Genomic DNA, 17,155 nt, shown 5'->3' with positions numbered 1-17,155 from the left:
CCTTCCTTCCTCTTCTTCTCTTCTTCCTCTTTCTCTTTTCCTCTTTCTTTCTTCCCTTCCTTTCTTTCTCTTTCTGATAACTCTCTCTTTCATTTTTATCTCTTCCTACTTCTTCTTATCTATTACTTTCTTTCTTTCTATACCACACAAATATATATAACATATAATTAATATATATTATAATATTAGGTAGTAATACAAAATATCTCAATTGATATTTTGTCTTCTAGTACCAATTGACCAATTATTAATGTTACCAAAATGTCTTCTCTTGTACTTATGAATTTTGGTCTGTCTCTTTTATTAATAATTAATCTCTTCAGAGTTCACTGGGTACTCTATTGGTCCCAACAAACAACATTTAAAGCACATATGAGCTCAAATTGTCTTAACTAACAACAAATAGAGTACATAGGAACTCAATTGGTCTCAACTGACAACTAATTCAGCATTTAAGGGGATATGGGATATTACACTCTCCCCCCCCCCTAAATTGAAATTCGCCCCCGAATTTCCTCCACTCAGGTCAACACCTGACTTTGCTTCAATTTAATCCTCTATCATACTCGAATCTTCCAATTTTCTTCACTAGCAAGCTTTATTCTTCTAGGACTTATCCAACTTCTTGATCTGATAATATCTCTATTTCAAATCCTTTTCCACTTAATTCTTCTGATATGTTGTTGTAAACAACTTGTTCATAAATTCCCCATTAATCCACAACTTCGTCTTTCTTGCACCAAGCTAATCAAAATCATAACCAGGATACATTATTCTGATAGGATACCTAACATTCTCGAATATCTGTGGTGCTAACCAATGATCCCTTACCTGCAACAATATTGATGGATATTTCCTTATAAGTCTTTCAAAACTTGCAACAAGTCTTACAATCTGTATATTGATATTCTTATTAAGTTCACTTGACCTGGTACCATATACTAAAATCGTCTACACCTGATGCTTCACTTCTCTCATATCATTCTAGTAAAATCACACCCTTGGTACAAGATTGACTTACTTTCTTTCCTACAAGTAGTTACCTCTCGGATCCTCCATAAAACTTCACAATTATTTCCCATCCAAAACTCTTTACTATGAAATTTACAATTGAACATAATGGAACACCTGAAATTTGTAACAACCCATTTTTTTAAGTATTTATTTATTATACTATTATTATGATTTAATTATGTGGAGTGTTAATTAATTAATTGGTGTATTAATTCATTATCTAGTGGATATAAGAAACAAGTAAATAATTGAATTAATTAATTAAATTGGTTGCATAGTGAGTGGTTAATTATTTAAATTTAAATAGAGGTATTTAAATATTAGGTAGTATTGGGCCAGTGATTTAATTAGATGATTTAAGCCCAACTAGAATACTATTATAAATAGTAAGAGTGAAGGAAGTGAGAATTAGAATTCACTTGAGCACTGAAGGCAATAGAGAAAGAGGAGAGGAAAAGCGAGAGGAGTCAAGGTTTCCATCAAATTGACAAGGTAAGGGGGAAATCCTTATTATTATGGGTAGTGTGATTGGGTCAATGGGTAGGAACATGTTTTAGGTTGAAATCCTTAATTGGCATGGCTTTGGAATTATTAGGTTTGATAAATACTCTTGAATTGTGATGATTAAATTATGCTAAAACTGTGAATGGATATATAATTGGATGAGTCATAATTTTCTGAACGTGTAGCTTTTTACGGAATCAAAATCGGAGGTCCGGAAGTCCTCCAACGATGAAAAATGAGGAGGATTCTGCATTCTGTTTCGTTGTTAGCGCAGGAACAACTTTCTGTTTTGCGTTAACCGGTTAACCCAGGGCGTTAACCGGTTAACACTGTTACGATTTATGAAAAATTGCATTCTGTCTTGCGTTAACCGGTTAACCCAGGGCGTTAACCGGTTAACACTGTTATAAATTGCCAAGAAGCGCATTCTGTTTTGCGTTAACCGATTAACCCAGGGCGTTAACCGGTTAACACTGTTTGAAAAGTGAAAAATCGATATTTAAATGTTGTGTGAGTTTTGGAATGAAATTTATGTGTACATGTTTGATGATTGGCCTATATTGGTGAATAATATATTGTACGAATGTGTATGTATACCAGTACTGATTTGTGAATGATTTATGGTTATGGATGTGTATATGTAATCGTAATTGATGTGTTGTGATAAATGTGTATATGTACCAATTGTGAGTCATGGTGATATGTGGGATGTTAAGACGGTATATAGATGGTCTTAATTGCATGTGTGTTGGTATGTGTGCATTCATTCATAGCATGGTTGACTTCATTGTGGAAGTGGTTAAGCGGTGATCCTTCATTGGAAACAGACGTAGCAGACGTTAATCCTTAATTGGGATTAGGCGTAGTATTTAAGCGGTGATCCTTCATTGGAAACAGACGTAGCAGACGTTAATCCTTAATTGGGATTAGGCGTAGTATTAAGCGGTGATCCTTCATTGGAAACAGACGTAGGGCTTTGGTCTTGTCCGGATCGGAAGCGTGGCTTGGATTCTAGATATTGAATCGGAAAGCGGTGAAACTTTGAGTTCACATTGAGGTACCACATGCATAGAGTCACATTGTCTTGCATTGAGTCGTCTATAGTTATGTGATCATTGAATGCATGTATTGATGGGGATGCGATGTACGTTGAAATATGTGAGATGATTGTTGGTTAATATTATTGACGTGATTATACCAAGTGTGATGAATTCTTAAATTGTGTTTTAATTCATTGTGCCTTATTATGCTAGTTCATGATGATTTGAATTCTCACCCTTTCTGTTTGAATGTTACCTTTACATGGATATCGTGCAGATACTACAGAGTAGTATTGCTGGAGTAGGTGGACGGTAGCTCGCTCAAGAATAGCTGGAGAGTTTCCGTATTTAGTTTGAAATTAGGTAATGAGTCAATGCTCTGGTCATGTAACACTGGGTAGATTAGTGGTATTGAACTCATATCTTGTTTTGATATGCTTTATGTCATTAATTGTTTTATTTTATTTGAAGTGATTATTGAGAGATGATCATGGTATGGGACATGGATCATATTATGAAATACATGAGTATTCTTTATTTTCCGCTGCGAACGCATATTGCTTGAATATTCATGATAAATGAAACGTGTTATTTTGAATGACCAGGTGTATTGTTGGTTTTGAAAGTTTTAAGTTTCGAAAACGTCGATGTGACGCCCTTTTCTTTATATGCGTGCTTATTTACTCTGATTATATGCTAAATAATTTGGGGTAGAAAAAGGGGTGTTACATTAGTGGTATCAGAGCATGGTCGACCAGTTGGTCAATAGTAGTAGGTTTTCCGTGGTATTTGATTTGTGTATCTGACACGATCGATACTGTTTGTTTGATGTTTTGGGTTGTTAGGACAATGGTTGCAGGCAGGAATGACGATGCCATTGCTGAGGCGCTGAGGATGCTGGCTGAATCCATGGGTCAGATCCATCAAGCGAATGCCCATCAAGCGAATGCGAATGCCGGTAACCAAAAGGGAGATGATGATGGGTTTCGTGCTTTGGGGAGATTCCAGCGGAACAATCCTCCTATCTTTGAGGGTGAGCATGCACCTGAGAAAGATCAAGCTTGGCTGAAAGCAATTGAGAAGATCTTCAGAGTCATGAACTGTACTGATGCTCAGAAAGTGCAGTTTGGTACCCATATGCTTGAGAAGGAAGCTAAAGATTGGTGGAATAACACTCTTCAGAGGTTCGAAGAAGACAACATTGAAGTTACTTGGACTCTTTTCCTTGATACCTTCTTGGAGAACTATTTCCCAGAAGATTGTCGTGGGAAGAAAGAGGTGGAGTTCCTTGAATTGAAGCAAGGAAATGGTACCGTTGCTGATTATGCTGCTAGATTTCAGGAGCTTATCAAGTATTGTCCTCATTACAATACTGCTAATGCTAAGAGATCTAAATGTTTGAAGTTTGTGAATGGCTTGAGACATGATATCAAGAAGGCCATTGGTTACCAACAAATTACTCGTTTTACAGAATTGGTTAACAAGAGCCGGATATATGACGAGGATAGTAGGGAGAGTGCTTCTGTCTACAAGAGTCTGAAGGGGAAAAACCAAGATCGGGGGAAACCATATGATGACAAGAGGAAACAATCTAGTGTTGGCAAGAAGCCAAGTGGGGGAGTATCTTCTATTCCACTTAAGTGCTTCAAATATGGTGTGGAAGGCCATCGTGCTACGGAGTGTAGTAGAGATTCTGGGAAGTGTTTCAATTGTGGCAGGATGGGTCACAGAGAAAACCAGTGTAGAGTTGGTTCGAACGTAACTTGTTTCAACTGTGGTGAGAAAGGTCACATTAGTTCGCAATGTGATAAGCCGAAGAAGGAGCAAGTGAAGGGAAAGGTGTTTGCATTGTCTGGTGCAGAGACCACTACCGATGATAGACTAATCCAAGGTACGTGCTTTATTAATGGTACACCTTTGATTGCCATTATTGATACCGGTGCAACACATTCTTTCATTTCTTTGGATTGTGCTAAGAGGCTGAATCTCATATTATCTGATATGCGTAGAAGTATGATTATTGATACACCTGCTATGGGTTCTGTTTCTACTTCCTATGTGTGTTTGAATTGTCCGTTGAGTATATTTGGTAGGGATTTTGGAATTGATTTAGTTTGTCTTCCGTTAGAGAAACTCGACGTGATTTTGGGTATGAATTGGTTAAAAGTTAATCGGGTGTATATCAACTGTTTCGAGAAGACGGTTATTTTTCCTGAGGTTGAGGCTAAGGAAGATTGGTGTGTGTCTGCTAAGCAAGTTGATGAATCGGTGCAAGATGGTGCCGAGTTGTTTATGTTGTTGGCAACTTTGGATATTCGGGAGAAGAGGACGATTGAAGAACTGCCAATAGTTTGTGAATTTGCGGAGGTATTTCCGGAAGATATAAGTGATTTACCGCCAGAACGAGAGGTCGAGTTTTCGATTGATTTAGTTCCTGGAATTAGTCCTGTATCAATGGCTCCCTATCGAATGTCCGCTTCTGAGTTGAAAGAGTTGAAGAGTCAACTTGAAGACTTACTCGAGAAGAAGTTTATTCGTCCTAGTGTGTCTCCGTGGGGCGCACATGTGCTATTGGTCAAGAAGAAAGAAGGTTCTATGAGATTATGTGTTGATTATAGACAACTGAATAAAGTGACGATTAAGAACAAGTATCCACTTCCGAGGATTGACGATCTGATGGATCAGCTGGTTGGAGCTTGTGTGTTTAGCAAAATTGATTTGAGGTCTGGGTATCATCAGATTCGTGTAAAGGCTGAGGATATTCAGAAGACTGCTTTTAGGATAAGGTACGGTCACTACGAGTACTCCGTGATGCCTTTTGGGGTGACGAATGCACCTGGTGTATTTATGGAGTATATGAATAGAATCTTTCATGATTATCTGGATAAGTTTGTAGTTGTGTTCATCGATGATATATTGATTTATTCCAAGGGCGAAGAGGATCATGCAGAGCATTTGAAGGTTGTGTTATCGGTGTTGAAAGAGAGGAAGTTGTTTGCTAAACTCTCTAAATATGAATTTTGGTTGAGTGAAGTAAGTTTTCTTGGACATGTGATTTCGAGCGGTGGGATTTCTGTGGATCCTACGAAGATCGAAGTTGTATCTCAGTGGGAAGCTCCTAAGTCTGTTGCTGAGATTCGAAGTTTCCTTGGTTTGGCTGGTTATTATAGGAAATTCATTGAGGGATTTTCTAAGCTGTCGTTACCGTTGACGCAGTTGACTAGGAAGGGTCAAGCTTTCATTTGGACTTCGCAGTGTGAAGCGAATTTTCAAGAGCTTAAGATAAGATTGACTACGGCTCCTATTTTGATTTTACCGGATCCGTTAGAAACCTTCGTTGTGTCTTGTGATGCTTCTTTGTTGGGTTTGGGAGGTGTTCTGATGCAAAAGGGGCAAGTGGTAGCTTATGCTTCAAGGCAACTCAAGGTTCATGAGAAGAATTATCCGACGCATGATTTAGAGTTGGCCGCCGTTGTGTTTGTGTTGAAGCTTTGGAGACATTACTTGTTTGGATCGAGGTTTAATGTGTTTAGTGATCACAAGAGTTTGAAGTACTTGTTCGATCAGAAAGAATTGAATATGAGGCAAAGGAGATGGTTGGAATTCTTGAAGGATTATGATTTTGGTTTGAATTATCATCCTGGGAAGGCGAATGTTGTAGCCGATGCATTGAGTAGGAAGTCATTGCATATGTCTATGTTGATGATGCGAGAGTTTGAATTGTTGGAGCAATTTAGGGATTTGAGTTTGGTTTGTGAAGCGACGTCTTCGTGTGTTAAGCTTGGGATGTTGAAGCTTACGTGTGACATTCTTGACGAGATTAGAGAAGGTCAGAGGTCAGATTTGAAGTTAGTCGATGTTATGACATTGATTAACCAAGGTAAAGGTGGTGACTTTTGGATTGATGAGAATGGTATCATGAGGTGTCGTGATCGAGTGTGTGTTCCGGGTGGTATGGATTTGAGAAAGAGGATTCTTGAGGAAGGACATAGAAGTGGTCTGAGTATTCATCCTAGTGCTACTAAGATGTATCAAGACTTGAGGAAGATGTTTTGGTGGCAAGGTATGAAGAAGGATGTAGCGGAATTTGTGTATTCATGTTTGACTTGTCAAAAGTCAAAGATTGAACTTCAAAAGTCGTCTGGTTTGATGAAATCGTTATCTATTCCCGAGTGGAAGTGGGATAGTATCTCTATGGATTTTGTTTCGGGCTTACCAAGAACATCGAGTAATTGTGAGGCGATTTGGGTCGTTGTGGACAGATTGACGAAGTGCACTCATTTTATTCCGATGAGAATGGATTATTCGATGGAGAGACTTGCTAAGTGGTACGTCGAGAGAATTGTGTGTTTGCATGGTATACCGTCGAGTATTGTTTCGGATAGAGATCCGAGGTTCACTTCGAGATTTTGGGAAGGTTTGCAAAGTGCTTTGGGTACGAAGTTGCGTTTGAGTTCAGCATATCATCCGCAAACTGATGGTCAAACGGAGAGGACTATTCAGTCACTTGAAGATCTTTTGAGGTCTTGTGTTTTGGAACAAGGAGGAAATTGGGATAGTTTCTTGCCTTTAATCGAGTTTACATATAATAACAGTTTCCATTCGAGTATTGGAATGGCACCGTTTGAGGCCCTTTATGGCAGAAGGTGTAGAACTCCTTTATGTTGGTACGAATCGGGAGAGAGTGCTGTGGTTGGACCAGAGTTGATTCAAGAGACTACAAATAAGATTAAGATGGTTCAAGGGAAGATGAAGGCTTCTCAGAGTCGTCAAAAGAGTTATCATGATAAGAGGAGGAAAGCTCTTGAGTTTGAGAAAGGCGAGCATGTGTTTCTTCGAGTTACGCCAATAACGGGTGTTGGTAGAGCTTTGAAGTCGCGTAAGTTGACGCCGCGTTTCATTGGTCCTTATCAGATTTTCGAGAGGATAAGTGAAATGGCATATCAGATTGCATTACCACCATCACTTTCTAATCTTCATGATGTATCCCATGTGTCTCAATTGAGGAAGTACATTGCGGATCCATCGCATGTTGTTCCATTAGATGATGTGCAAGTACGGGATAATTTGACGGTTGATACATCACCTGTGCGGATTGAAGATCGAGAAGTGAAGAAGCTTCGTGGTAAGGAGATTGCTTTGGTAAAAGTGATATGGGGCGGAGTCGCCAATGAAAATATTACATGGGAACTCGAGGATAAGATGAGGGAATCATATCCGGAGTTGTTCATTTGAGGTAAATTTTCGAGGACGAAAATCTTTTAAGGAGGGGAGAGTTGTAACAACCCATTTTTTTAAGTATTTATTTATTATACTATTATTATGATTTAATTATGTGGAGTGTTAATTAATTAATTGATGTATTAATTCATTATCTAGTGGATATAAGAAATAAGTAAATAATTGAATTAATTAATTAAATTGGTTGCATAGTGAGTGGTTAATTATTTAAATTTAAATAGAGGTATTTAAATATTAGGTAGTATTGAGCCAGTGATTTAATTAGATGATTTAAGCCCAACTAGAATACTATTATAAATAGTAAGAGTGAAGGAAGTGAGAATTAGAATTCACTTGAGCACTGAAGGCAATAGAGAAAGAGGAGAGGAAAAGCGAGAGGAGTCAAGGTTTCCATCAAATTGACAAGGTAAGGGGGGAAATCCTTATTATTATGGGTAGTGTGATTGGGTCAATGGGTAGGAACATGTTTTAGGTTGAAATCCTTAATTGGCATGGCTTTGGAATTATTAGGTTTGATAAATACTCTTGAATTGTGATGATTAAATTATGCTAAAACTATGAATGGATATATAATTGGATGAGTCATAATTTTCTGAACGTGTAGCTTTTTACGGAATCGAAATCGGAGGTCCGGAAGTCCTCCAACGATGAAAAATGAGGAGGATTCTGCATTCTGTTTCGTTGTTAGCGCAGAAACAACTTTCTGTTTTGCGTTAACCGGTTAACCCAGGGCGTTAACCGGTTAACACTGTTACGATTTATGAAAAATTGCATTCTGTCTTGCGTTAACCGGTTAACCCAGGGCGTTAACCGGTTAACACTGTTATAAATTGCCAAGAAGTGCATTCTGTTTTGCGTTAACCGATTAACCCAGGGCGTTAACCGGTTAACACTGTTTGAAAAGTGAAAAATCGATATTTAAATGTTGTGTGAGTTTTGGAATGAAATTTATGTGTACATGTTTGATGATTGGCCTATATTGGTGAATAATATATTGTATGAATGTGTATGTATACCAGTACTGATTTGTGAATGATTTATGGTTATGGATGTGTATATGTAATCGTAATTGATGTGTTGTGATGAATGTGTATATGTACCAATTGTGAGTCATGGTGATATGTGGGATGTTAAGACGGTATATAGATGGTCTTAATTGCATATGTGTTGGTATGTGTGCATTCATTCATAGCATGGTTGACTTCATTGTGGAAGTGGTTAAGCGGTGATCCTTCATTGGAAACAGACGTAGCAGACGTTAATCCTTAATTGGGATTAGGCGTAGTATTTAAGCGGTGATCCTTCATTGGAAACAGACGTAGCAGACGTTAATCCTTAATTGGGATTAGGCGTAGTATTAAGCGGTGATCCTTCATTGGAAACAGACGTAGGGCTTTGGTCTTGTCCGGATCAGAAGCGTGGCTTGGATTCTAGATATTGAATCGGAAAGCGGTGAAACTTTGAGTTCACATTGAGGTACCACATGCATAGAGTCACATTGTCTTGCATTGAGTCGTCTATAGTTATGTGATCATTGAATGCATGTATTGATGGGGATGCGATGTACGTTGAAATATGTGAGATGATTGTTGGTTAATATTATTGACGTGATTATACCAAGTGTGATGAATTCTTAAATTGTGTTTTAATTCATTGTGCCTTATTATGCTAGTTCATGATGATTTGAATTCTCACCCTTTCTGTTTGAATGTTACCTTTACATGGGTATCGTGCAGATATTACAAAGTAGTATTGCTGGAGTAGGTGGACGGTAGCTCGCTCAAGAATAGCTGGAGAGTTTCCGTATTTAGTTTGAAATTAGGTAATGAGTCAATGCTCTGGTCATGTAACACTGGGTAGATTAGTGGTATTGAACTCATATCTTATTTTGATATGCTTTATGTCATTAATTGTTTTATTTTATTTGAAGTGATTATTGAGAGATGATCATGGTATGGGACATGGATCATATTATGAAATACATGAGTATTCTTTATTTTCCGCTGCGAACGCATATTGCTTGAATATTCATGATAAATGAAACGTGTTATTTTGAATGACCAGGTGTATTGTTGGTTTTGAAAGTTTTAAGTTTCGAAAACGTCGATGTGACGCCCTTTTCTTTATATGCGTGCTTATTTACTCTGATTATATGCTAAATAATTTGGGATAGAAAAAGGGGTGTTACAAAATTCACCAGTACCCTTGACTAGCTTATAGGACTTCATAGAAAATTCCCACTTCCCTTTGAGCACCTTCTCCAAAAACCTTACCAATCATTCTCAAGAAGAATGACCTTCTTACCGACACATAGAAGGAGAAATGCAACAACCAACTAGAGAAATAATACCAACGAGAAATTCCAAGTCATTGACACTACAACGCTTTTAAGGAACCCTAACCAAACTAGGATGTAACTTTGAGCCTCCATAATACTCACAGATTCACACAACTCATTCACACATCTTGGGACGGCATCACACTACCTGGCAACAATTATTCCTTCATATCATCTTGCTTCATCTCATGGGAACATTAGCTCGTGTTCTTACGAATATACAATCCAAGTTACACACTTACACTTATGGATATCTTATTTCCATCCTATCTCCTTGGAGAATAACTTACACATCCTACCTACATAGTATAGTAACATTGTGTCTATTCGGTACCACTTCCATGGCAAGTCTACTTCTAAGGCCATACATATGAGCAACATGTCTAACCACTTACACGTTACTAACACTTACAAGATACTGAACTGATCTCTTGAGATCACCTCACTAAGAACTCCACTTTGGTCATGACGGTTCAAACTTGTTAAACTTTGCTAGAAGTTTCTTCTCTCACAAGACTAGTAGGGCAAATCCTTAAATATTCCTCAATCTCTTATGGAGTACGGTAACTGATAAGGATACTATCAACAACTACTACTAACCAATAAGACTCTGTTATAAACAATATACAATCGCTTCCTCAAACACCCACACACATCTCCGTGAATTCAATATTGAACGAGAATTACAACCCTAGTTCACCACTTCTTTATTATCCTCATGGAATCCAATCATGGAAATACATCAGAACAACAAGAGCAATGCAGTAAGAGCACAACCTCAACTTCATGGATTAACATCCACAAGTTCTCCACCATACGGTTTACATACATAGGTGTAGTGTCACAACGTAATTCATAACTTAATCTTAATCCCACAATGACATAATATTCAACACATCATCAAAGGGATACCATGAATAACCCACATTAAGCATACCACCTCATTCCCTTAATTGATTTCTTGGCGAGGATCAAGATAACAAACTTTTCTTGTTCAGCAAAAGATAGATTCGAAATACTTCGGCCAAGACATATACGGGTAGTTCTCCTACTCTTGAAAACCAAAATAATATGCATTCAATGTGAACCTTGAAATTACCACATACTCATTGACTTGGATTCTCTTCTATACCGATATCTATTGAATAATTTATCACACATAAGCCACTTATCTAGATGACCTGCAACTGACAAACCTTATCGCCTCCTTATGATTCCATACGACATAGTTTGTTTCACGTTCCACACTTAGCTCCGTATTCAAGCTTGGTTTGTCTTTCGTTTCTTACCACGACTCTAACTCCTCAAGACACAAAACTCACTGCTCAAAGTAAAGAATGTGATACTCCACAACCATCCCAAAGAAGGATAGTCAATTTCACATACATGTGACCATAATGTTACTATCACATACTTCACAATACCAAGGTATAACTTTCTCCACTCCACTTCATACTCTAGAAATCTTCGTATGTAAATAAGCATCAAATACACACCAATGACTTAGCCTTAATGAATCTTGATGGTCCCATTGTACCTTTATCTAAAATGTACCCCCATTACAACAATTATGTTGCAACATTCACACTGCTTCCATACTCTACATTCACTCCTCTTCCCATGGTAATTCTCTCAACTCCAGTTATAGAACCATTATACTAGAATTCCTTAAATCCAAATTACTTGTTCTTTTCCTCAACACAAATATCTTACAACCAATCCCTTTAGAGCTTCCGTTGTTATATAATGCTTGTTATCTTTTCGACACAAAATGCATTTCAACTGATCCTTGGGAAACCCAACATTTCCATAACGGTCACTCACTGAATATTGAATATCAATGAACCATCCTAAATTTGATTTCCCTTCTAAGACCGGGTGTACTCAGTTTATCTTCTACTTTTTGCCTGATGCATACATGTTCCACTTGGGGTAGACAGCCATATCCTCAAACCTCTTCTTATACTTCACCACTACTTTAGACTCCCAAAAAATCTAAACATCCTTATCTCTCAAGCTCTCAACCACTTAGAAGGTACCATTCTGAACATACTATCTAAATTGCTCCCGTTCTTCCATGATGCTTTAGTGACCTTAAAAGTTGAACATCGATGCACTACTTCAATTCCAGACCTTATGTCATACATACAACAAAACCATCCTCCTTCCTTCACTGTATGGTATTAATTACAACATTTATTCCATACCAGTGAGTCAATCTTGTTCTACTAGCAGATTCATTTATTCCTCAAAATTATGACAAACTCATATGATAGAATTCCTCAACTTCTCAACTCCATTAACACTGCAAAATTGCTTGAACGATACACTACTCTTCAATTCCATATTACCCGAATCACAACTCCTCTTTAAACTTAAACTGATTTATCGGTTCTCCTTACTTGCTAACTACAGGATTGAGCCTACCCTCAAAGCACAAGTTCCAACAACACTTCGGAGTCCTCGTGGTCGCTCAATCATCATCCTACCTGCCATGCAAATAGAATTAGGCTGATCAGGCCCAATACTACATACAGTGATATTAAGAATCATGTTGGCTAAACACACATATGAGGCAATAATAGATTTACTTATGATGTTTCAAGGATAGGTCGAGAATCGGCCTGCTCTGATACCAACTGTAACAACCGGTATAATATATATCTAGAATAATATCATACAAGTGTCATTATTTGGTATTGACTTGACACAATCATAAGTGCCTATTGGCATCATTATATACACATGTCCAAACTAAAAACATGAATGACACATGTCATATAATAAAGCCTAAATAATAAAAATCTAAGAACTATGTATAATATCTTCATTGTACACAACTCCACAGCGGAAGATCACAATAACTGCATCCCTTGAAACATCAATAGACAACCTCTCTTGAATTCAACTTGCAAGGAATACCGGAAAAATAACAACAATAATGGGATGAGATAATAATCTCAGTGAGTTTTCCTATCCTATGGGTCCACTCGGCTCTACAAGGTTTCTACTCGATTCTAACTCAAGTATTCACCTTCCGTTACTTGTGCACCACTCGCACCTTGTAACTAGGACTTGAGTAACTAAGGGATAATCGCAATGTATGGGAACATGTCACTTGAATGCACCCACTCAACAAATCACTATTCGGATTCACGAAACATCAATCCCCGAACAGACTTACGTCTAAGTCAACTCGATTCTTGCATGCTCGTATGATTCGACTTACACGGTGGATATCGGGTCCTCTATGAGGCTTAAACCCCAGTTCAAGAGACCATCACCCGTATGGGACTCTAACCCACTTAGGGTATCTTTCACCGTATGGGCCTCTAACCCACTTAGGTGTCCACCTTTCCCCCGTGTCCGCCATGGTTGGGGCTCAAACCCAATTGAGGCACAAATCATTAGTTCCAGATCCCCACTTACCGCTTTACCTAATCCCTCGAAGTGGTATGTGCACAATCACAACTAATTCCGAGTACGTGATTAAGTCTCAATAACAAATAGGACTTTTGGAACAAATGTTCTTTTCCTCTTTGTTTCTTCCCTTCCTTTCTTTCTTCCCTTCCTTTCTTTCTCTTTCTGATAACTCTCTCTTTCATTCTTATCTCTTCCTACTTCTTCTTATCTATTACTTTCCTTTTTTCTTTCTATACCACACAAATATATATAACATATAATTAATATATATTATAATATTAGGTAGTAATACAAAATATCTCAATTGATATTTTGTCTTCTAGTACCAATTGATCCATTATTAATGTTACCAGAATGTCCTCTCTTGTACTTATTAATATTGGCCTGTCTCTTTTATTAGTAATTAATCTCTTCAGAGTTCACTGGGTACTCTATTGGTCTCAACTAACAACATTTAGATCACATAGGAGCTCAAATTGTATTAACTAACAACAAATAGAGTACATAGGAACTCAATTGGTCTCAACTGACAACTAATTGAGCATTTAAGGAGATATGGGATATTACATTGATCACATAGTTCCTCGAACAAGTCTTTGTTTGGAGTTATGTGCCAAGTGCAACCTGAATCCATAATCTACTCTTTACTTGAGTCACCGCTTGAAACCACAAGAACATCAGATGAGTCAAAATCATCTTGAATAATGGTTGTGTTGCCATTATCCTTACCTCCATGATCTTTCAGGCGTTCAGAGCACAGTTTTCTTGTATGACCCTCCTTCTTACAGTGATAACATCGAATACCATATGCATAACCACTATAAGACTTATGATGACTTTTACCCTTCTTCTTGTCGAACTTGTTATCTCTCTTTGTGAATTTGACCTTAACCAACAAACCTTTATCAGTCGAAGATGACATATGCTCCTTTCATTCGTTCAAATCCTTAGAGTACAAGGTTGATTGAACTTCTTCAAAGTTCATAGACTCTCTTCCATACAAGAGAGTTTCTTTGAAGTGAGCATATGTTCTGGTCAAAGCACACAACAATAATAGTGCTTGATCTTCATCCTCGATTTTTACATCGATATTTTCAAGATCAAGAATCAACTTGTTGAATATATCTAATTGCTCAGCCAGAACATTGTCTTCACTCATCTTGAATGAATACAAATCTTGCTCTATGTAGAGGCGATTGACCAATGATTTGGTCAAGTACAAACTTTCGAGTTTCTCCCAAAGACTCGGCGTCGTCGTCTCCTTCAAAACCTGTCGAAGAACCTTATCACCAATGCTCAATAAGATGGCGCTGTGGGCTTTCTCTACCATAGTCATTTTTTCTTTATCCTTTAACACAACGTCCATGGTTGCAGATCCCTTCAACCCTTCTAAACAACCCTGCTGAACCAGTAGGGTTTTCATCTTCAAGCGCCACATACCAAAATTGTTCACTCCGGTGAACTTTTCAATCCCATACTTTGTTGACGATATCTTCTCCACACTCACCGCACCAATTTGTTATGAAAACGATGTCGGAATTACAAAGTATAATTGGTTTCTTGATCGATAAGAAACCCACAAGGATAGAAAAGAAGAAAACAATAATAACATAATGAAATTGGTTATAAACTACTATTCTTTACTTTCTCTTTGAAACAAGATTACAAGTGTTATAGAATAGCAAATAACCTTTCTCAGCCTAATTAGGATTTATATTATATAATGATGAGAGACTAGTATGTTATTTATAAGAAAACTAATACACTAAACTAATGAGCGTTTACAAACATGTCCATTACACAAGCTAACTTAGAGAACAAGCAAACTTAAACAATTGGACCTAACAAATAGGCCCAATTCGACATGCTAACAATTCTAGCATACTTCGACTACAACATGTGAGCAGACTTCGATGACATACTAAGGTCATGTCGAATTATTGAACCAAGAAGCTATCATTTAACTATACTAGAGTTCGATCCAATATCTCATAATTTAACTATTTATTTTTATATATTTAGTAAAACATAAATCTTCCTCCATAGAAAATATTAACTGTTCTTCCACTAACTATTTAAAGTCTTTTTTTTTTTTGCTATGATTTATTTATTTTACTCTAGTAAAGGTTAAAATATAATATTTGATCATATTCGAACAAATCACCGATTTAATTGCATACGAGGAATTGTTTGTAATGAAACTTACATGCAAGGAAATAATATTTTCCCATTTCCACTTAGTTCTATGTGTGGAAGGAAGAAAAGAGGTAAATTTGATATATCGAACAACATGCTTTATATATATATATATATATATATATATAATATATATATATATATATATATATATATATATATATATATATATATATATATATATATATATATATATATATATATATATATATATATATATATATATATATATATATATATATATATATATATATATATATATATATTTCCATTTTCACATTTAATTTTGTAAAAAAATAGAGAGTTAAAGACTATATAATTGACTCAAGTTTTCATTAAATGATATATCAGTCAAAGCATCATAAGCATGTATTTGATATTTTTTCCTCTTATATTGTTGTGTTACATTATTGTGAAATATAGTTAAACATTTGTCTTGAAGAGTGTGGGTGTATTAGTGGTCGTGAGATGGTTGAATGTAGTCTCTTTGTTGATAACAACTTTCACATAGTGTTATTATTTGATTGTCCGTTGACAATGAATTTTAAGTGACTATAGTTTTTATAGTTGAGTATGATAGTTCTTTTGAACTATAATTATTGATGAAGACAATGTGAAGATTTTTGGAATGGTGTAACTTCAAGCGACTGTACTATTTAGGATGGTGTATCATAGTTGTTTTGAACTATGATTTTTAGTGAAAACAATAAAAATTGATGTATTATTTTCAATCAAGGTGGAGATTGTTGGTGTTGGTTGAATATATACATGTTAAAGAAGTCTCACGTTACTTAGTTTTGTAAAGGAATAAGAAGTCCATATCAATATAATGGACTCAAGTTCTTCGTTATAAAATGCACCAGTCAAAAGCACAATAAACTTGTATTTGACTTTTTTTAATTGTATTTTCTCATGCACTCTTGTCTTAAAATATTGTGAGATATAATTTAAGTTTTGCTTTGAGAAGTGTGAGTATACCGTGGTCGTGGGGTGGTTGAGGTTAGTCTATATGTCGTAACAATATTCACATAATGTTATTCTTTGATTAATAATTGACAATAACCGTAATTTTTTCTCTGATTTTTGAGTTTTCACATAATATTATTATTTTGTGAATGTGTTCTTTATTTTCTCTATGTCGATTTTTTCACAACACAAAAACAAACTTAAGTGTTGATAGTTTGTGTTCACTTGGTAAAACAATAATAATCCTCATTGTTGGACATATGACTTCACACACAAGAGGGGGGAAGGGTGCGGGGATTTGAAAAATGATGGTTTAAAACATTATTGTTTTCATTTTCAGAGTTTAAAAACACTTTCGATAAAAATGTTTTATAGATAGCAACAAAAAATAAATATGCGAAAAGTAAAGAGATAAGGACAAAGAGATAACACA

Source organism: Lathyrus oleraceus, chromosome 2 (genome assembly GCF_024323335.1).
Source record: "Lathyrus oleraceus cultivar Zhongwan6 chromosome 2, CAAS_Psat_ZW6_1.0, whole genome shotgun sequence".
Lineage (NCBI taxonomy): Eukaryota > Viridiplantae > Streptophyta > Magnoliopsida > Fabales > Fabaceae > Lathyrus > Lathyrus oleraceus.
This window is presented reverse-complemented; position numbering follows the sequence as displayed.